Source organism: Somniosus microcephalus, chromosome 21, assembly GCF_052327205.1.
Source record: "Somniosus microcephalus isolate GS21.2 chromosome 21, FLI_Smic_1.0, whole genome shotgun sequence".
NCBI lineage: Eukaryota > Metazoa > Chordata > Chondrichthyes > Squaliformes > Somniosidae > Somniosus > Somniosus microcephalus.
Genome location: NC_141007.1, coordinates 58,987,789 through 59,011,290, shown reverse-complemented (window position 1 = coordinate 59,011,290; position 23,502 = coordinate 58,987,789). Strand labels below are relative to the sequence as shown.

The 23,502-nt window shown below is 45.5% G+C and overlaps 1 long non-coding RNA gene across 3 annotated transcripts in view; it reads right to left on the bottom strand.

The window, feature by feature from the left end:
* Positions 1-23,502, bottom strand: part of LOC147102858 (uncharacterized) — a 456,768-nt gene that overhangs the window by 259,228 nt on the left and 174,038 nt on the right. For all 3 annotated transcript variants that reach the window (XR_015073136.1, XR_015073135.1, XR_015073134.1), the window contains exon 2: positions 13,516-13,568. This is a non-coding gene — a long non-coding RNA (uncharacterized LOC147102858). The remainder of the gene's footprint in view (positions 1-13,515; positions 13,569-23,502) is intronic.

The following is a 23,502-nucleotide window of genomic DNA, read 5'->3' as shown; positions in this document are numbered from 1 at the left end:
CATCCAACCTCTCCACACCACTACAATTAGGTACAAATTCACCTCTCAGCTTTCCTCATTACAGAACAGCAAGCTACTGGTGTCATTAAGTGACATTAATGCGACTGAGCTTAAGAAGCAACAGCACGGTAAAAATGTGTTCATCTGTGGCATTTTCTGTGAACTTGGAAAGACATGGGGCCGGATTTTCCGATCGGAGGCTTCCTGCGGGCGGATACCTCCGATCGGGAAAAATCTACGCACTTACCTGCTGGCTCCGTAGGTCCCGAGGCTTGCGATCCTGGACCTCTCCGGGTCCGCGCGCGCAGAGGCCCAGGTATCCCAGGGGCGCAGGTGGTTCGCAAGCGCCCCTGGGGTCCCAATCACAGAAGGGAACCCCCCTTCACACTTTGGACAGGTCTCTATGCACAGATGTGTCAAAAGTATGAATGGAGATCACTGAAAAAAGTTAAACATTAAATCTTTTTTTTTAAAACACGTATTTAAAATTAGTTAAAATTACATTAAATATTTTAAACAAAAATTAAATTTTTGAAAAAAAATAAGTTTTTTACAGGGCTAAAAATAAACTTACCTTTTTTTAAAAAAAAAGTATTTTAAAATTATAAATGAGTGAAAAATGTTTTTTTTTTTTTTTTTTTAAACTCTTATGGCTGGTAAAAGCAGGCCTTACACATGCTTTTACCAGGCGAAAGATTTTGAAAGGTTTTCAGCGGGCGGAGGTTGTGCAGAAAGCGGAACTCTCCACCCGCTGAGGCCCTTCTCCCGGGCAGGCGGAGGATCTGTCGAAAGGATTCTTGACAGATCGGAAGAGCCAGGTTTCATGCCTGAAACCGGCACTTGTGAGGCCCCTACGGGCACATATGCACCTCGTACACACCTGTGGGAGTCGGGAGTATCTGGCCCACTCCTTTTAGTTGCAAAATAAAACATTTTCTCTTGATAGACAACGTTTAGCTTCCCATTCCTAACTAATTATTGACCTGCGTGACAAGAATTAATGTCTGTGACAGATTATTTATTAGATTTTCTTTTTGTTCATCATGGTAGAGTTAGCAGATTCCTTGCGCTGCAGAGGACTGTCCGATAAGATTGCTGGCCATTCTTTTCATAAGCATTTATGTATCTCTAAGTTGCTCCTGTGAAACCAAAGAGGATTTAAGATGCCAATGTCCATTGAGTGCAGAGCCATTTGTTTCCTCTCAGCATCTCGGAAAGCTGTCTAGATACATCTAAATGTCCTACAATTACAAGTCTACAGCTTCAGAAGGTGCTAGAAGATATCTTGGCTGGCAAACATCCTTGGCATTTGAAAGCTCGTGAGTGTCCGAGCATCTAAATGTAATTATGAAAACTACCGGGGTAGAAATTGGATCTCGTTGCGTCTATTTTACAGGCATAAAAAGTGCGGCCAAAGTACGCACGACCCGATATTGCGTTGGACCATTCTTCATGCTAATGAGGGGCTTCATACCTGTTTTAGGACCCCTTGGGTAAATTGGGCTGTCCTGAGCAGAGCAGGCAATTTTGCAGATGTGGATGCGGCCTAGCAAACAGCCACCATCAAAAAGGACGCTGCCAGTGGGTCAACTGATCCGACATTCATCTTAACGGGTGAGCTGTCTGTGGAGGCGTGACAGGCAAGGGCAGCTTGCCCAAATAATGCTAATGAGATTTGAGGACCAATTTCGGGCCGACCTCGGGGCCTCCCGATTGGGAGGAAATGGGCCTAAAGGAATTTTCACCCCACGGTTTTTAATTACCTTTATTCTGGCTTATCTTCAACAGAATTTGGAGCTATCGCTGTATTAGATCAGCTCAACAAACAGCCGGAGGCCGTTGGGGGTGCCAGGCTAATCAGAGGCTCTGTGAGAGTGAGTCGCATTCTAAGAAGTAAGTAACCATGGTTCAAGGATCAGTTTAATATTGAGGGTTGGAACAGGAGAAGCACTTTCGTTGCTTTTGACATTTCAAGGAGAACATTAAAGATTGTGATTACTATAAATATACCGGTTGCACTGAATACTATTAATTTACTAGTTTAATGTTCAATTAATTTCTTTATTAGTTGATAGCTTATGCCACAGTCTGATGGAGTGTCTATCCTTCCACCTTCTGAAGTCAAGTGGATCACATGGTGGCACACGATAAGGATTCTTGGTTCAACCCCTGGGCTTGCGCCATTTAGTCATAGAGTTATACAGCACAGAAAGCGTCCCTTCGGCCCATCGTGTCCGCGCCGGCCATCAAGCCCAGTCTATTCTAATCCCATTTTCCAGTCTAGGTAATCCCATTTACATATCAAGCAAGTAAAGGTACATTCTGGCTCATAGAGATGTGTAATCAGTGACACTAAACCAGAGTAAAATATCAAAGGGCTGATTTTTAACTCGGCGGTAGCGGTTCGGCCCCGTTAGATACCTCGCTCAATCTGGAAAGGTAAATTGGGCGAGGTATATGACATGAGGCCAATCCACTGCGCCTCGTTTTCTGCCGTCGCCGATGGTTGTATCAGCCTTCTCGCATAAAAACCCCAAAATCTAACAACTTTTATGCAATCTGATTTAATTCTTTTAGAGGATATTGGATGCTGTCAGCTAGGGTTAGATGAAGTAGGGTGGGAGGAGGCTGATGTGGAGCATGAACCAGTTGGGCCGAATGGCCTGTTTCTGTGCGGTAATTTCTATGTAATCCTCCAAAACTAGTTTTCAGCAACCTGTAACGCACATAGCAAACCACTTCCTGCCCACAAATTGCACACAAGAAACAGCCACCACCAAAGCACGTCCCAATAACTGGTATCTACAACAAATGTAAACACAGCTGAGATCACCCCTGTCTACTGAATTAAGCATACAGGAGGTGTCTGGAAGGGCGACTTTTTTTTCCCTGACACCACCCAACACCATGACATCATGTTATTATGCAACAGTTGCCCTGGAGTACATCAACTTTGTGTTGGTTCTGTCAATCAGAGAACTGTGAGAAAACAGTGGAGCATACTGAAAGAGATTGCCGATGGCATCCTTCTGATTCAAGGATTTTAAATGGTTGGACAGTGTAGTCCAGAGAGTGTCGGTTTGCTGTACCACACAGCAGCAGGACACAGGTTTTATTCCCACTCTGCAGAGTTCCTAACCTTGGCTGCTTCACCGAGACATACCACAGACGCAAGATGGGTCCCAATGTGATGGCGAGATCAAAGAATAGATTTTAAATGTCTAACCTTTCAACTGAAAAAGCAATTGATTCATGTCTGTTGCAGCACAGCAGGCTGCCTCAATTATATACCTTGATTTAAAATGTTTCATTAAAATACAAAGGACACCACCCACAGCAACGTCAAGTTTTCTTAAACCTGCTTTAGTAGAATAGCTTGTTGCTTTCACCCATCTACACCTTTCCAGTGAAACACATAGCGAATACAAACAGATCATCAGCTCCATTCTCATTCTTACAGACATTTAATACAATTTTTCCAAGTAAATGTCTCAAACCAAAGCAGAATCTAGCTTAGTTATAGCCTAACTACGACAAAAAAAAGCCTAATAAGTTCCTTCAGGTTCCACAAATAAGTTTTAGAAATTCCAGGCTTCAGCAACAGGCAAGGTCAGGCACCAGGACTGACATTATACGGCGTCCACCAGGTCTGTCACTGATGCAACATTCTGCCAAGGACCAGAGACTAGACTGAAGGCACTGTCGAAGAGGTGGGTTTTAAGGAACAGTTTGAAGGTGGGAAGAGATATGGGGCTGGATTTTGTCAATGGGGACGTGATGGAGGCGGGACTCCCACTTTTTGGGTTGTAGTCCTGCCTCCATCGATTTGTGGCCAACCCACGCGTTTTTCCCTTGATTGACCTTGTTAAGCCCGCCCAGCGGGCTCAGCAGGCCAATTAAGGGAAAGCCAGTTACAGGTGACGTCAGGGATTGACATTTCATCTGTCAAGAGCTTTTGACAGATGAAATATCAGCGTTTGACAGCTCTGTGAAGCTGTCAAACACTGACAATCTGACTTCTAACTTGAGTCCTTCTCCACAGACTCAGTTAGAAATCGCTCCAGAACAGAAAGCAGAATGCTGCAACTTTTGACAGCTCGCGGCCATTCTGCTTTCTGTGCCGGTGAGATGAGGGACCCCCCGAGACCTGAAGGAAGGAAGCCTGCATTAGTAAGTAAAGGTAAGTAAAACTTATTTAAACACTTTACACACACCAAACACACTTACCTCTGCATTCATGCACCCATCACTCACCTGAACACCGGACATCTCGAACCCTCGAAGCCCTTCAGCCCATCTCGCTAACTTGGCGTGGTTTGAAGGTGTCGGGAATCCCACACTTCAGGGCTAAAAATAGGGATTAGGCCAAAAACTGCCTGTTAACTATGTTAACAGGCAGTTAATTGGCACTAATCCCCTTCCCGCCTCGGGGAGGCAGCTCCCAGTGCGGGGCAGGTACCCGCCTCCTGGGAAACGGGCATGGAGGCAGGTTGGGGGTGGGAAGGGTTCATGGCCCCCCCCGATTCTGCAATTTTCCCCCCAATCCCACCTCCAAACCCGCCTCCACGGGGCTTGGAAATTCGAGCCCATGGGGTTTAGGGAGAAAGGGACAAGATGGGTGAATGCTCTATCAAAGATGGCAAATTGGATGGCAAGGGTGGGGGGAGAAAGAGAGGAGTGCACAGCGGGCCATAGCTGGAAAAGCAGAGGGCTGGGGGGACAGAGAGCCATCGAGGTTGGCAAGGATTGGAGCGATAGGCTAGAGCATTTTGTGTGAGACAGGGTGCAGGAGTTTATATAGGATGGGGCTCAAGAGTTTGTGATGAGCCAGAATTTTTGTAACTCAATATCAGCAAGACCAAAGCTGTTATGAAAGAACATAAGAAATAGGAGCAGGAGTAGGCCATATGGCCCTTCGAGCAAGCTCCGCCATTCTTCTACCTCATCTCCACATTCCGGAACTATCCCCATATCCCTTGACTCCCCTAATATTCAAAATTCTATCGATCTCTGTCTTGAATATACTCAACGACTGAGCCTCCACAGCCCTCTGGGGTAGAGAATTCCAAAGATTCACCACCCTCTGAGTGAAGAAATTTCTCCTCATTTCAGTCCTAAATGGCTGACCCCTCATTCTGAGACTGAGACCCCTGGTTCTAGACTCCCCAGCCAGGGGAAACATCCTCCCTGCATCTACCCTGTCAAGCCCTGTAAGACTTTTGTATGTTTCAATGAGATCACCTCTCATTCTTCTAAACTCTAGAGAATATAGACCTAGTCTACTCAATCTCTCTTCATATGACAATCCCCCCATCCCAGGACAATCCCCCATCCCAGGAACCAGTCTGGTGAACCTTCATTGCACTTCCTCTATTACAAGTATATCCTTCCTTAGGTAAGGAGACCAAAATTGTACACAATACTCCAGGTGTGGTCTCACCAGGGCCCTATATAATTGCAGTAAGACGTCTTTACTCTTATACTCAAATCCTCTTGTAATAAAGGCCAACATAACATTTGCTTTCCTAATTGCTTGCTGTACCTGCATGTTAACTTTCAGTGATTCGTGTACAAGGACACCCAGGTCCCTCTGAACACCAACTTTCCCCAATCTCTCACCATTTAAAAAATACTCTGCTTTTCTATTTTTCCTACCAAAGTGGATAACTTCACATTTCTCCACATTATATTCCATCTGCCATGTTCTTGCCCACTCGCTTAGCCTGTCTATCTCCCCTTTAAGCCTCCTTGCATCCTCCTCACATCTTGGATTCCCACCTAGCTTTGTATCATCAGCAAACTTGGATAAATTACATTTGGTCCCCTCATCCAAATCATTGATGTAGCTTGTGAATAGCTGAGGCCCAAGCACTGATCCTTGCGGTACCCCACTAGTTACAGCCTGCCAACCTGAAAATGACCCGTTTATTCCTACTCTCTGTTTTCTGTCCGTTAACCAATCCTCAATCCATGCTAGTATATTCCCCCCAATCCCATGAGCTCTAATTTTGTTTGATAACCTCTTGTGTGGCACCTTATCGAATGCCTTCTGAAAATCCAAATACACCACATCCACTGGTTCTCCCTTATCTATTCTGCTAGTTACAACTTCAAAAAACTCCAACAGATTTGTCAAACATGATTTCCCTTTCATAAATCTGTATTGACTCTGCCCAAACCTATTATTATTTTCTAAGTGCCCTGTTACCACATCCTTAATAATAGATTCCCTACTACCGAGGTCAGGCTAACTGGTCTGTAGTTCCGCGTTTTCTCTCTCCCTCCTTTTTTAAATTGTGGGGTTACATTTGCTACCTTCCAATCCACAGGAACCGTTCTAGAATCTGTGGAATTTTGGAAAATGACAACTAATGCAGACCTTCTTCCATCCCATCCTCCAACCAGTGCCAGCTCAAACTCAACCCAATGTTGCGCAAACTTCATTTACTGCTCAATGCGGAGGTGGGCTTCAAATTCCACGTGACGTCCTCTCAAGTCTGCCCCCTGCCACCTTTGAAACATTGCCAGACTCTGCCCCTAACCTCAGCCAACATGCCGCTGAAACCCTCACCTGTGTATTTGTCATCTCTGGACTCAACTTTTCCCTCTACTTGGGGCCTTTTCAGGAGCATAGTCGTTACAACGGTTTTGAAAGTAAGAGGGGGGAAACGCAATGCTCGAGAAAAGGGAGCAGCTGTCAGGGTGCATTGAGCTGAGGGGCAATTCAGTGGTTCGCAGTTGAGTCGGGAGGGTGTCAAGGGAGCAGGAGGTGGGTCTCATTGAAGAGATGAGTCTGGTGAGGGCTGGTGTGGAGATAATGGAGAAACTATTGAAGGTTGGGACTGGGCTGTGCAGTGAGCTTGGAGTGGTCATGGTGCACAAAGGTGAGTGAAGAGGTCGAGGATGTCTTTGTTACATTTTTGCTCATTGTGTCGGATTGCCACTGGACTCCGCAAAGGGTTAAGCTCAACTCAAGCTAACAGTCATAGACCGCAACCCGTCTGGCCCAATCTATTCTCTTTCGCAATAGAGTGGATGAATAATTACGTAAACGGTGGTTGGTATCCACCCAAAAAGGTGAGCAAGCTACATCAGTTCAGGTGGGATCTTTCATTACATAATCTGGCTGGGGATTGGATGAGAACCATCCCAACTGCACTGGTTGTGTTGAAAAGTTACTCAGATTTTAATGAATTGCCTTCAAATTGCAGTGGAGCTGTCCAGTCACTCCTGTTTCAGCCCATCATTTTAAAAATGGCTTTTGAATGATTCGTAGAATGTGATAAGTAAATCATGACATTGGCAATTGATATTTTGAACCAAGAGTTTTCAAATTGTTTGCAAGTTAGATCACTTCTGTTAACCAGGAAAGGTAATATTTAGCAGAATTAGATGAAAGCACCCAGGCACAGCTAATCCAAATTCCAAACTAATTAAATGTGCTCAACATTACGAGAAACTTCCAATGACTAATTCATTTAAAAACTGGGGGGCGGGGGGAAACCTGATGACACCATGCACCACACTTTGCACAATCTAGTTAACCCTTGCAGTGACGTACCCTAGAGTTACGCAGGTGTGCATGCATACGTGACAGGGCGCTTACCGAGCAGAATCTAATCAACCTCGGATGAAGGGTCTACATCTGAAACGTTAGCTTGTCTGTTCACTCCACAAATGCTGACTGACCTGCTGAGTGCTTCCAGCATTTTCTGTTTGTCTTGCAGAATCAAGACAAGGCTGCGAGACTGAAGCAGAAGACTAAATGGTTCAGTCCACCGGCATTCCAATTAGTTTGGCAGGAGAGTGGTGAACAGGATACTTTGGTGTGTTGATGGTACAGTGCATTGGTTGAGAGTGGTAGAACGCGGTTCCGTAGCCACAGGTGTCCACATGGCAAGAGCCTCTGGTGAGAGATGCCAAGTGGAAGCTGGGCAATTTCTTACGGGGAGATGAAATAAAGTTTGAAAAGTGCACAATAAAAATGGAAGAATTGAGATTCAACTTGGTACCTATTCATTGGTGCTCTTTTCTAAAGCAAAGTGAAGTTTCCAAATTACTGCTTCTATGCAATTGTACATGAGGTTTTTTTTCCCTTATTAAATCAAATGTATTGTTCATACAGTGGTTTTCCCTCACTGTCCATGTTTGGATCTCATAGCCCAGTGGTACTTACAATGCGGACCACTCTCGCTCCAGATAGAAGTCAACGGGCATACTGCACCATGCAACTCTCTGTTTCCGCCCACATAGCTTTTTTGGCGGCCAGACATGAGAGAGCAAAGATATCCTCAACAGTCTTTAAACTTTTTGCCAATCTGTTTTAGTTTCCAAGAGGTGACTATACAGGAATCAGATGGCACACATGAACAAGTGAACGTTGGTGTTTGCTTGCAATGAGGATGACAAGAACATTCAAAAGCAGGTGCTCACCACATAATAATAGGAGGCAGGCTTTTTGCACATTTGGCTTTTTATTCTCTTCCTTTGCCCTCTCGCACTCTTTCCTGCCCTGTACCTTCCATGACCCAAAAGGGTGGCAAATAATGATTTTCTCAGACCTCCACCCATGTCACTGTTAAATGGCCATCAGCAGCACGAGAACGGCCTGGATAATTTTCCCTGCTGTTCTCCTCTCCTCGATGTCCACATAGCAAGGCTGAGGTCAGTAAGAAACCACATGAAGAATCACAGATGCAAACCCAAGTCGCTCCCCTCTTTCATTCATTACTTCACTCCTCATCTTATTATCTGTGCATCAGTGTGTTAGCTGTAAGGTTAACAGTACAGTGCTTGTACAAAATGTACATCCTCATATCGTCTGATTTTACAATAGGTTTTATAACCGTGATTAAAACTTCCCATTGCTGCGGTCTTCTGCTGATAAGAACATGCGAGGTCAAAGAAGAGTGATATCAACTTTAATAACTCAGTTACAGCACAACAGAAAAAAAGTTAAAGTAAAACTTCAGAGAAACAAGAGCTTAGTGGCGTAATAAAAGATTTTTGATAAATGTAAGGTACCCGCTAAGGGATTAAATCTGGCAGACATGATAGGGCAATCGGCAACACAAATCAACACGTCCTGTTGCTTTCTCAAGCTTATAAATTGAAACCTTTAACTACTGCTGACTAATAAACTCGGCATTAATAAAACTAGGTTGTATTTTGTTGCACTGCTAGCATTCATTACAATTACTTAAAAATGTGTTTCCGTTTGCAATCTATTTTTAAATGAACATTGTGAAACAAATAATTCCCCAGAGTTTTGTTGAGAATAATCCTTTGATAATAACTCCATGAGTTCCTTGCACCAAAATAAAAACTAAACCTTAGTTTCTCAGTTCAACTCACTATACCCTCTAATATTAAATGTAATGTTCCATATATTTTCTACCCATGATAAATCAGCATTATACATTTACAAAATTTATTTTTTATTGCTGGTATTATGGGGCAGAAAATGTGTACTGTAATCCAACTGCTTCAGATCTCAGAGAGTTAACTTCACTTTTCAAGCCGGTCTTCAACAGTCGGTTAAGCCCGACTGCAAACTACTTCACTGCAAGGAGCAACAACGTGAGAGCTGGCACAAAAGAAGTGCCTGTGCTTTTCAACCACCACAATCAAAAGGGATTAAAACAAGAAGTCCCCAGGACAGACCAGAATACAAACTAGAAACACACCAAGAGATCAGGGTTTCTCATCACCTCTGGTTAACCACTTGAAAGCCAAAACCATCTTGTTCTCGGTTGATTTACAGTGTACATGTATTAGATACCCAACGCAGTCAAGGGATTAAACAATCCGTCTCTTCTTCCCTTACCCTACAAAACCAAGAGCTATCGAATCAAATACAGCCTGTGCCCAAGCGATACACACACCTGCCAAACTGGCCAGAACCAAGGAGAAATTACAGATTCCCAAAAGAAGTCATTGGAAGTTGGTAGCTGCACCTGGATTGTGCAATAACTGTGAAATGCAATTGGTATTACCATTCGATTACTATTGTGGTGGAATTTAGACAATATGATGTGTCACCTGGATTATGAAGCTACCTGCTTAAGCAGTCAGTTTGGCAAAAATATAAAAGGCTCAATTTAAAAGTAAACTCCACATGGAATCCTACAATTTGCAAATGGAAGGGTAACAAAGAATAATTGGAGAGCGAGAATGTTAGTGGGTATATGAGAGAGAGCGAGAGAGAGACAGAAAGAAGAGATCTCCCACTCATAAGTCAACGAAAACTACCAGCCAAAGAAAGTTAAGCAGCATTACACAAGTTAAACTAACCAGTGGCATGCTGTAGTGGTGCAATAGTGTGGAGGTATTACTGTATATCCAAAACAAATATTTTCCTCTGATGGAGTCCAACTGAGCCATATTACGTGGAGTGCCAATTTTTTTCCTAACTAAAATCACTATCACTGTAACTTCCCGGTTATTGATCTGTATTGACAATATTGTAACATTTGTTTCTGTAGATAAAAGTTAAATCTCGCTCACTGTAGAATAGTTCACACCGAGAGGTCAGTATAGTGGACACCAGGTTAACACAACTGTTCCGTCACAGAATCTAATCTTAGGAGTTGGATTGGTCTGCAGTGAGAACTAATAAGATTTGGAAGTTCTGTGCTTTGTTCAGGAAGGTACTTTGGAATTCTCTACCTGGATCAATATTCATCTTGTACCCAAGATGGGATCAAATGGACTTGACTGTAAATGCATTGCGTACAATGTCCTCAGCACCACTGCCTGTCTCTCTCTAACGCACAGATAACCTGAAGCTTTAGCAAAATACAATGGAAAGCTGTATTAATGAGCTTGGAGCACCCCCTACAGCTGCAGTAACCAGCTTCATATTGGTTATCGATTCTTTGAATGTTTCCAGAAAATTTGTTTCAGATGAAACAACAACTGGCCATTTATTCCCAAGGGATTTGGAATTCCTTTAGAGGAAAATTGTCACCAGCTGGCCTCATTGGCTTCTATCTTCGGGTGGAAACTGGGAGAGAGCAAGAGGGAGGGGAAGAGATCCAAGTGTGAACTCCAGCTGTCGGTAACCATTTAAAAAACAATGTTTTAGTTTGGATATGATGATGGCAGTTGATATGGACCTGCACTACACACTGATTAAAAACATATTACAGAGGGTTAACTATATAGGGAAATGGAGCAGAAAGTACACCACAATGGCACAGAATCTGATCAGCTTCCACCTTCTCTTCAGTTAAACACTTAACTTGTTGAAAAGCACGTGTGTGGGAGTGATTCTGAATTTTATGGTGGTCTCTGAAGGAGTCTGTACATGCGTGGTTGAGTTCCGCGTAATGGAATTGAGTCAACATCTCTACACTTAAAATGTAGTTAGAGGTGTGCCAGTACACTAATAGATAATTTTCTGTGGAATTGGCAACATTTGATACATAAATTGTTGCAGAACAATCTGAAAATGAAAACTTGAGTAACAGCTTACCATGGCAGGAGTACATGCATTGCAAAGGGGGCTGGATAGAGTGGTTTTCCCTGAACAAAGCATTTATATACAGGTGCACGTACAATATTCGTAACTTGAGACTTTTATAAAATGCAGCGGTACATCGTGCATTCTGTACTGGCATTGGCTGTCGTCAGGATTGTATCTATGTGAAAGATTAATGATCTCACTCTTCCAGTTGAAGTAGGTTACAGTATTGTGACAGGAGGTAACACTTGGGCACCCCAGCCCAACAAAATCCAACGCATCCACAGCAGTCTTCCGGTCATGTGACCATTCTGATAAATGCTTTCAAAATACATTCATTGACATCACATCACAAGAATATCAAACGCTTCTGAACAGTGTTAAAACAGAGAATTCACAGCTCCATAAAAAAAAAATAGGAACAGCATATTGTATTTGCCTCCACCAGCTCCCATTCATGATTTTGAACATCTCTATTAAGTCTCCCCTTAACCTTCTCTGCTCCAAGAACAACCACCCAGCTTCTCTTGTCTATCCACGTTAATGAAGTCCCACATCCTTGGCACCATTCTACTAAATCTCCTCTGCACCCTCTCTTAAGACTTTGCCTTCCTTCCTAAAGTGTGATGCCCAGAATTGGACACAGTCCTGGCAACTAACCAGTGATTTATAAAGGTTCAGCATAACTTCCTTGCTTTTGCACTCTATTCCTCTTTTTATAAAGTCAAGGAGCCCGTCGGCTTTAACAGCCTTCTCAAATTGTCCTGCCACCTTCAAAGATTTGTGTACGGATACCCCCAGGTCTCTCTGCTCCTGCGCCCCCTTGAAAAGTGCACCATTTAGTTTCTATTGCTTCTCCTCATTCTTCCTACCAAAATGCATCACTTAACATATCTCTGCGTTAAATTTCAACTGCCATGAGTCGGCCCATTTCACCAGTCTGTCTATGTCCCCTTGAATCGGTTACTATCTTCCTCACTGTTTACTACATTTCCGAGTTTTGTGTCATCTGCAAACTTTGAAATTATGCCCTGTATACCCAAGTCCAGGCCATCAAAAACACCAGTGGTCCTAATACCAACCCTGGGGAACTCTTCCCTCCAGTCTGAAAAACAGCTGTTCACCACGACTCTATGCTTTCTGTCTCTTAGCCAATTTCATATCCATGCTGCCACTGACTCTTTAATCTCATGGTCTTCAATTTTGCTAACAAGTCTATTATGTGGTACTTTGTCAAACGCCCTTTGAAAGTCCATGTACACAACATCAACCACACTACCTTCATCAACCCTCTCCGTTACTTCAAAAAATAACTCAAATCAAGTTAGTCAAACATGATTTGTCTTTAACAAATCAGTGTTGGCTGTCATTTATGAACCCATATTTTTCCAAGTGACAATTAATTTTGTCTTAGGTTATGAATTAAAAGTTTCCCCACCACTGACGTTAGGCTGATTGGCCTGCAGTTACCGAGTTTATCCCTCTCCCGTTTTTTTGAACAGGGGTGTAATATTTGCAACCCTCCAGTCCTCTGGTACTGCTCCCATATCTAAGGAGGATTAGAAGATTGTGGCCAGAGCCTCCGCTATCTCCACCCTTGCTTCACTCAGCAACCTAGGATGCATCACATCCGGACTGGGTGACTTTGTGACTTTGAGCGCTGCCAACCTTAAGTATCTCCTCTTTATCTCTTTTTATCCTATCCAATTTCTCTACTATCTCCTCCTTTATTGTGATATTGGCAGCATCCACTTCAGTAAAAACAGATGCAAAGTACTCATTTAGTACCTCAACCATGCCCTCTGCCTCCACAAGATCTCCTCCTTTTTGGACGCTAATCAGCCCCACCCTTCCAGTGAAACAGGCAGGGGGAAGGGGGGGGGGGGGGGGGGAGGTGGGAAGGAGGCATGGGATAGATTGGGAAGGGCCTCGTGACAGGGGGGAAATGGAAAGGGCCCAAAGCATCATCAAGAGTTAGAGTTCACCCACAGAATAGAGTTGGCGTCGAGCCAGATGTCAAGTGATTATATGGCATTTATTAGCTGTCTTACCCATATCATCTGATGTATTTTGGCGCTTTATTCGAGGTCGTACAGCAATATACCTACAGAGTTAAACAACAACAATGTTAACAATAGTATTTATATAATAGACTATAATAATATTTACATAGTTAAGTACAATAGTAATTATATAGTATAATAGTACTGTCAAGTAAAAATTCTGAATATGTTCAATTGTCCTCAAAAATATTTTAAGCTCTCCAAGGTTAACTGAATTGCCAGTCTAAAATATTGGCTAGCAAAAGCTCTGTAACCATTAATCTTTAAGAATGACATTAACCTGTTGCTTTTCTATAGCCATTTAACTCTGGTGCCGATGACCAAGCCAAATAATTTGATGCTTTGGCCTCCAATCAGCTTATTGATTTCCGATTCCAGGTGTCTGTATTTCTCCTGTTTCTCACTCCAAGCTCTCTCCAAGGTCTGGTTGCTGTCTTCATATTGAACCATCACATCGACAAATGCCACCTTTTCTCCTTTTTGGGATAATGATGTTGTGTTTCCAGAGAGCCATCTGGCTTGGTACAATACATGACGTCCATCCGTACTTGTTCAGCTTTTCTAGGGTGTTATTGTGCCTTTTGAACCTTGAATGCTTGACCAAGTTAGTGTTTCCGGAATAACAACAGAAAATGCTGGAAAAACTCAGCAAGTCAGGCAACATCCGTGGAGAGAAATTTGAGTTGACGTTTCGGGTTTGACCCTTCTTCAAAACTGGAGAGAAAAGGAACTAGATCGAAGGCAGGGCTGCGATCGGACTTTTACTTCTTTTGGTTCTTTTATTCTTTTGTCCGATCGCAGCCCTGCCTTCGATCTAGTTCCTTTTCTCTCCAGTTTTGAAGAAGGGTCAAACCCGAAACGTCAACTCAAATTTCTCTCCACGGATGTTGCCTGACTTGCTGAGTTTTTCCAGCATTTTCTGTTGTTATTTCGGATTTCCAACATCTGCAGTATTTTGCTATCGTGTTAGTGTTTCCGGATATGTGCGAGATAGCTGCATTCGCCTGGTTACATCTCTTGCACAATTTGTTTGCCTTTGGTTGTCTGTGGGAAAGTGTTTATCTGGCTGGGTGTAGGTTACATCTTAATAGTTAAGGCATTGAAGAAGCCATTATTCAGCCAGTTGTTTTATCATTTTGAAAGTAGGAATGATCCAAGCCTGGACATTGGAACTACAGCCACTTGTGGAATTCCACTTTCCTCTCTTCAGCAGATCTGTTGATCGGTTTGTCTACTGATTTCTGCAGCCACTCTGGTTTTTCAATCTGCGGTTGCTCATTGATACTGGATTTATAACCAAGTTGTCCTGGCAGTTGCTTTTAGTGGGCTTGATTGAATCAAGATAGTCCTCAACTTCTTTCAGCATTTTAAGTTTTTAGCCTCTCTATATTTGCCCTGTTGTTGTGACGACTATATAGGAAGGATGCCATGGACCTTCCAGATGATCACTGATGGGATCTGAATCTTCAATTTGGGCAATCCCAGGTCTGTGTTTGGAGTAAAGCAGGCCATCTGATATTTCATTGGGTGGATGCAGTATGTCTTTGACCAACTTCCTGATTATTCTGTCCAGTTCGATCAATGAGGAAGAAATTCCGATCCCTACGGGTGGGTATGCGCTGTGTACTCACCCATCGGGACATCGGAAATGCCGGTTTCAGGCATGCACTGCGCATGTGCTGGAAACCAACATTTCCGATCTGTCAAGTAAGCTCTTGACAGATCGAACGCCTGCCCTGGAGCAGGGCCTCTGCGGGTGGAGAGTTCCGTTTTTTGGAGACCCTCCGCCCGCAGAAAACACTTATAATTCTTGTGCCTGTAAAAGCAGGCGTAAGGCCGGTATTTACCAGGATAAGAGTTGAAGAAAGTAAAAAAAAAAAATTTCCACTGATTTATCATTTTAAAATACTTTAAAGAAAGGTAAGTTATTTTTAGCCCTGTTAAAAACTTTAATTATTTTTTTCAAAAATTTAAATTTTTTCTTAAAATAGTTAATTTATGTAATTTATAGTCATTTTAAAAATGTGATGTTTTTTAAAAATGTATTTGAAGTTTTACTTATGTTTTGAGGCTGATCTCTATTCATAGATTGGACAGGTCTTCCTGTCAAATCTATGAATGGAGATTCCCTGCTCTGATTGGCTCCCCATGGCCCACGTGATCCCAGGGACGCTGCGAACCGCCTGCGCCCCTGGGATACGCGGGCCCTGCACACCGGCAGTTTGAAGAGGCACAGCAACGGAATTCTGCGCCTCCCGGGAGCCCTCCGGTCCAGGCGGAGACTTTTCCAAATCGCAGCCCTCCGCCTGCGGGAGGGCAGCGAACGTAATTTCTGGGCCAATGTGTTTTGAGATAAGTCTTCGACTCACTGGGTATGTATGACGTCAACTTTCTTAAGTTTATCAATCCATCCAGTCAGTTGTTGCTCTTTGCAACAGAATATTTTTCGTATTTGAAGGATGTCTTTGTTCTCATTGCAGCCAGGTGTGGCGGAGATAAAACCCTGTGTGAGTAATTTAGTTTAGAAACTACCTTACAGCTCCTCTTTTGTAAGCCGTCATTTCATTCCAATGGAGCATCCGTGATTTGACACACAAGCCTTGATCTATCTTTGTGATATAGACGCTGGAGTCTTTTCTAAGTTGCATGCGTATTTTGAAGAATACCTATGTTCTCATTGCAGCCGGTTGTAGCGGAGATGAAACCCTTCTATCTGAGGTTGACCTTGGTTAGTCGTTTCACCATCATTTTGGTAACAAGGCAGAGCAACATAGGATTGATGGCAATGGGGCGCTGGTTTTCAATGTTTCTAAGTAGTGGAGTCTCTTGGGGCTTTCCTTCAGGCTACCTTCAGGCTTTGGATTAGATTAGACAGGGCTTGATGGCCGGCGCAGACGCGATGGGCCAAAGGGCCTCTTTCTGTGCTGTATAACTCTATGACTCTATGGCCTGGAATGGAAGCCATTTTAAGCCCTAACAAGAGGAGCCTTAGGATTCTGGTCGGACCGCTCTCTGCCAGTTCTTTAAAGGTCCTTCACACACATGCCATCTAGGCCTGTTGCACTCCCTTCCTTCATTCCATCAAGTGCCAAGTTTACTTCCTTCTCACCTATTGTGGTCATCACACTTCCGTTGTAACCGGCAAATTGTTTAATGTCAATTTATTATTCTGTGCGAATAATTAAGTTTGGAAACTACTTTCCAGCTCCTCTTTTGTAAGTAGTCACTTCATTTCAATGAACACCCATGATTTGACACATAAGCCTTTATCCATCTTTGTGATATAGAAGCTGCAGTCTTTTCCAGCAAAGAATTGGAATAAACGGGTCTTTTTCCGAGTGGCAGGCAGTGACTAGTGGGGTACCGCAGGGATCGGTGCTAGGACCCCAGCTATTCACAATATATATTAATGATCTAGACGAGGGAACTAGATGTAATATCGCCAAGTTTGCAGACAACACAAAGCTGGGTGGGTGTGTGTGCTGTGAGGAGGATGCACAGAAACTCCAGTATGATTTGGACAGGTTGGGTGATTGGGCAGATGCAGTATAATGTGGATAAATGCGAGGTAATCCTCTTTGGTGGCAAAAACAGGAAGACAGATTATTATCTGAACGGCAATAGATTGGGAAAAGGGGAAGTGCAACGAGACCTGGGTGTCCTTGTGCACCAATCGCTGAAGGTAAGCATGCAGGTGCAGCAGGCGGTTAAGAAGGCAAATGGTATGTTGGCCTTCATAGCGAGAGGATTTGAGTACAGGAGCAAGGATGTTTTGCTGCAGTTGTACAGGGCCTTGGTGAGACCACACCTTGAGTATTGTGTGCAGTTTTGGTTGCCTTATCTGAGGAAGGATGTTCTTGCCATGGAGGGAGTGCAGCAAAGATTCACCAGACTGATACCTGGGATGGCAGGAATGAAGTATGAAGAGAGATTGAGTCGATTAGGCTTATATTCGCTAGAGTTTAGAAGAATGAGAGGGGATCTCATTGAAACTTATAACATTCTAACAGGACTAGACAGACTAGATGCAGGAAGGATGTTCCCGATGGCAGGGGAGTCCAGAACCAGGGGTCAGAGTCTAAGGATAAGGGGTAAGCAATTTAGGACTGAGATGAGGAGAAATTTCTTCACCCAGAGAGTGGTGAACCTGTGGAATTCTCTACCACAGAAGGCAGTTGAGGCCAATTCATTAAATATATTCAAGAAGGTGTTAGATATATTTCTTAAGGTTAAAGGGATCAAGGGATATGGGGAGAAAGTAGGGAGAGGGTACTGAATTTGGATGATCAGCCATGATCTCATTGAATGGCGAAGCGGGCTCGAGGGGCGAATGGCCTACTCCTGCTCCTATCTTCTATGTTTCTATGTAACCAAAGGGCCGACGAGTTGGCCAAGGAGGGGGCCAGGGAAGGAGAGTTCTGGGATCCCTATGAAGTAGGCCCGGTAGCAGCACTCCGGGACAAGGGAGGAACACCGGGGGTAACTTTGGCCCCGGACTTAAAACATGTCCAAGCCCAGGATCCCGTCCTTAAGGCTATCCTGGGGAAGAAGGAAAAGGGCGAATAGGTAGAGGGTCCGTTCGGAGCAGCGGACATTACCGTTAAAGAGGGGATGCTATTTAAAGGGGATCGGTGGATAGTTCCCAAGCAGTACCAGAGGGAATTCCTCCAGTTGGCCCACGGGGACCCAGGAGCGGAACACCCAGGGCCGGAAACTACCTGGCAGAGGGTAGAACAGGCAGGGTGGTGGCTGCCAGTCAGGGAGGATGTCCGCGACTCTTGCGCAGACTGCCTGGTGTGCGCAGCAAACAATCCCGATCCTCAGGGGAGGAAAGTCCCCATAGGACACACAAGGAGGGTAGAGGGACCATGGCAGTCCCTCCAGGTCGATTACATCGGACCACTACCCACCACACAGGCAGGTAACAAATACTGCCTAGTCCTGGTGGATGTGTCCTCCAAGCGGGTGGAAGCCTTCCCTTGCCGAGCAGCCACGGCTTTGGCGACAGCAAGGATTCTGGTAAAGGAAGTGTTCTCCCGGCGGGGACTGCCACAGGTCATGGAGTCCGACCAAGGGAATCATTTCACGGGGCAAGTAATGCAGGCCACCTTGAAGCTTTTAGGGATTGAGGGGAAGTGGCATGTGGCTCATAACCCACAGTCATTGGGGGTTGTGGAGAGCCTTAACCGGACGATTAAAGAAAGGCTAAGGAAAGAGACAGGGTCGTCCCCGAAAAAGTGGGATGAGCTCCTGCCGTTAGTTTTAATGGGTGTCCGGGCCAGCCGCTCCAGAAGCACAGGGTATTCCCCGCATGAGCTCATGACCGGGAGGGTCATGCGCACCCCCACCCACGTTTTGGCACCGGTCCTAATGGAAGCCCAAGTCCGGGAAGTGAACCAGGACAAGTTTGTACAGAATCTGTATGATAATTTAAAACAGATTCACTGGCAGGCAGCCAGTAACACGGGGAACCAGCACCGGAAAAATCGGTTGCTGCTCGAGCCGCAGAAAACCCACGAGTGGAAGGTGGGAGACCAGGTAATGGTACGGAGCTATGCCCGGGTAGGGGCATTTGAGCCACTATACATGGGGCCGTATAGCATAGTGGACAAGGCAAGCCCCATGGTGTACGCGGTTAAACTCCCAAAAGTTTCCATATTAACCAGTGCAAGCGTTTTAACCCAGGGGAGAGAACAACAAACGTAAAACGACACCAAGGCCCAATAATGAGCATGGTGGACGCGGGTCTTCCTCCAATATTTTGGGATGATGACCCGGTGGTCGGGACAGTGAGGAGCAGTAGGGTCCCACAGCCGAGGACGCCGTGGACGCCTCCTTACACGCCGACTGTGAGCCGCAAAGGGCCCCGGCGAGAAGAGCCTTAGCGGGGGAACCCGACAACACGGGTAGTGATGTACAAGGTCTTAATGTACATAGTTCTTGTATATAACAGAGCCAGACCTGTGGAGGTAAACCCTCTCACAGAAAGGGATTGTTGCTTCTTGTTTCATAGGAAGCCGAGGACGGAATGGAGACAGCCCTGAGACTGAGCGTGATCTTGATGTTGGCCGGGATGGGGCACAGCGGGAGAGGGGGCACAGAGTCGTCCCTCCTCTATGGCTGTACTGGGGGGGGGGGGGGGACCACTGTGTCTAAGGGAGGTAGGAGGGGGGAGTCACAGACGGGATGGCAGCCTACTTCCATGAGGGAAGATGGCCAGGGTGGCTGGGGTCCAATTCGACGAAATATTCCAGCCACGCCGGGTTCACGTATGGGGAGGCTTCCCTACCATGTCCCCAACTGAAGATCACAGCCACATGGGTTAGGGTGACCGAGGGCAAGCGCGTGTGCTTAAGATGCAAGAGACACATTCCCCTGGGACAGTGGTGGTGGCTTAGGAAATTGAGTCAGGACAAGGGGAACAGGTCAGCCGACTGGGAAACGACACATACCGACAGATCACGGGGACGAAGGGGGGAGTGGAAGTGTGCTGGAACAAGTGGTGGAAGGAGGAACAGGGTGTGTGTGTGTGTGTGTGTGTGTGTGTGTGTGTGTGTGTGTGTGTGTGTGTGTGTGTGAGAGTCAGAACGGATCTGCCCAGCGGGTGTCGATTGCTTTCATACGGCAATGGCAGGATTCCGGGATCGGGATGGGATGGGAGTTTGGATGCTTGTGTAGTCCCAGACCCTCCCAACACAATAAATTCCATGGAACTGGTAGTGCACGATAGGAAGCCCCTGCCCACAGCCCCACTAGTACAGGAGACAGAAGTTAGGTGTCCTGCCACCACACCAGGCCCAGGGAATGGTTTAGTTCTAGTCTCGACCGGGATGGTTTTATTCCAGGATGTAAATTATGCGGCCGCGTCGGTCATCTTAAATTTAACCCGGGTGCAGCTGCCCGAGTGGTGTCCGAAGGAGACTGAGCAGTTTTACGAAGCCCTTATTAAAAAAATGTTCCGCCAATTTTTCGAGCTCAGCTATGGGGATGTGAGTCGGGAGAAACTGTGTGGCATGGATGCGTACGATAGAGGCAATCCGGGTAGACAAAGGCGAGGGACGGTTAATGACATGGCCACGGCTTTTAGCATGGGCACGTCCCTCGTCAATAGTATGGATGATATTCAGATGTAGATGCAGATTAATAGTTTAAAGGACCAGCTGCGAAAGATACTGGAGGAAGGGAACGAGGTGGAAGGTTCGGAGCTAAAAGACCAGGCGATGACCATTCATTTAAAAGAGGTCTTCGCTGAGCTGGAGACACATGCTAAGACCATCAACGATTTGATACGGGAGGACAAGAATGCCTCAGCACAGGCAGCCAGACGTGATGCGTGTGTGTTGTACGGTGCGTGGTTGGTAAATGAGGGACGCAGTAATCTGGAGGACTTACAACAAGGTCGCGTCCCGTCGTGAGTTAGCAACCAGCACCTCACAGCGCTCAGCCCGTATCATAATTCGATGAGCCCGTGTCAGCTCCGATTAGCTTCCGAAGCCTACCCAGTCCCAGTTGATTGCGGACGGTCCAACCACACAGTTATGGGGATTGTACTGCTGATACCGGTAATGGGCGGGTCACCGCAGCAAGTGCCGGTATACCGGGTCGATAACATTGGCGTCTTGAGGGATGGGGTGCATGTGCGGTATCATGGGCCCCACCGTTTGTTATAAAGTGGGAGCATGCTATGATCTGCACGGACCTCAAGGGGTGCCAGAGCAGGGGCGCACATGTGATATTGTGTCCCCAGCACCTGAACGCATTTGATCGACCAGTGTGTGGGTTGGAATTGAAAAGTGCAGAGCCCATCAATTGTACCATGGAAGTGATGGCCCAGAGCCACGTTCCACCTCAGCTAGCATACGTGGGTGACGGGACATACTGCATCACGACAAGCATGGACCAGTATCGGGTACACGACGACACTTGGTGCCCGGTCACCGATTCGATTTTCTGCTTCAAACCCCACACAGAAGTTCAGGTGGCGCAAGAGCGCATTCTTCCCATTTCAGAGCCATCCACAGTACACCTCGTGGTAAACAACACGGTACAGAATCTGCAGCAGTACGTTACACGGTTCAGGTACGAGATACAGCCTCTGCCCGAACAACCTCACAAAATTAATAAAAGCCGTTGAGCTGTCACAAAAAACATTTTTACACGCTCGCACAGCGAAACCGGGACACGGGAGGAAATTAAAGGGATGATTTCCCTGCCCTGGTGGGACATTGGGTTAAATGTCGAGATCCCTCCGTGGATCCGGATACGTTCGCACGCTCTTGTAATTATACAGAGTTTGGTGGTATTGTACTTGTTACGGCCCTCCTGTAAAAAGCGAAGCAAGGCACTCCGAAGTCGTTGGCAGGCCCTGATTAAAGGGTAACCAGGAGTTTTGCTCTCTGTATAAAGTTGTATACGGATGTATTTGTGATTAAAGAACAGATCCTGGGGATTTTAAAGGTAATGACCGGCTTGTTTGGGGCTCACGATGCTTCTACACAGTGGAAGACGACAAGGATGCTCGATATTCCAGTGGGGACATTGAAATATCAAAGGGGGGTCTGTAAGCAGCAGCGCAGGCCCCAAGGATTTTTTTTTGTATCGGACATTTTGTATGATTGTTACTGCTGATTGACCAGCAGCCTGTTTGGAGAAGATGGGAGGGGCCCAGGTGTTAGTGATGGACAGGAGATTTCAGCCAGGCCTACAAACTGATTACGGGAGAATGTCTAAGCAGAGTTCTCTGGGAAACAATGGGCCCGGGTAGGTGACTCATATGGTGACAGGCAGAAGATGGAGGGCCATTGTAAATTAATGGGAAACCACTTAACCCAGGTGAGAAGTGCGGCCCATCATCTGCCATTAACACCAGCACCTAGATGGGATAGCCCCAAAAGGCGGGAAACCAGACAAAGATGGGTGATTTAAAACACATCACTGCAATACACAGTCCTTAATGAACTTTTAGGGTGTAAGAGAAGGCAGCTTTGGCCATTCTTACTCTCTCTCACTTGCCCTCGCCTTCGCGTGCCCTCATTCTCTGAACCAAGAACCGAGCACGCCGTCCGAGACGGAGAGAAGAAACCACCATGAGCAACAAGAGCCTCGCCTTGCTCTTCGACTGTAGGAACAAACCTCGAAACTGGGACATGGATACTGCATCGGTGATAAGGAACCAGGAGACACGTTCTACACAGGGGAGCAGCGAGCAAGAAAATGGACAATCAGGGTAAACATTGTCCAAGCCCACGCATCCTTAAGACCACCGGTACTGTGTGAGGGGGTGTTGTGTGTCCCAACCAATCCAGAGGGGCTTAGTGGGGAGGTTCTGTGTGTATTATATAGTGTATGTTCCGGGGTTTGTGGGACAAGTCCATGTTATACTCTGTATAGCAACACAGTGTGATTTTAGGCGTCTTAATACGAGACAGGGGCCTGTTCGACGGGCCAAGTTGTATTGTTGTACTGTTTGTTTTACGCCACCAGGCATTTTACATGCTGGAGGCAGGTGTGCGTGTTAACCTTATTAAACACCGTACGGTTGAGTCCGAAAAGATTGTCTGTGTGCCAATCCTGTTCACCGTAATTCCTGTCGTCTAGAACTAAGTAGGGGGGGTGATTTGAACCACCAAAGTAAACCACCTACAACTGGTTCTGTGATGGATTCGATCAGCCTGGTGAATAGATCTTTGTTGTCGGGATCTCGTAGCAGTTCTTCAGCTAGTGCTAGCCGATTATTCCGATTGTAACAGTCTGCATTGCCCTATGATGGGCCCTTGAATATGTTTTTACATTTTATTGGATTTGTCAGAGTCTTGATTAGGAGAGTGTGTACTCTCACCTGGGTCTGGAGATTCTGTATTCTTGCCCACCCTCGTGGGAGTGCTTGCATCTGCTTTCTTGGAGAAGAGTTCGAAGAGTCTGCTTTGGCCTGAAATCTGTTTGCTTTTAATTTCAGTTGGTTGCTTATCAAGACGT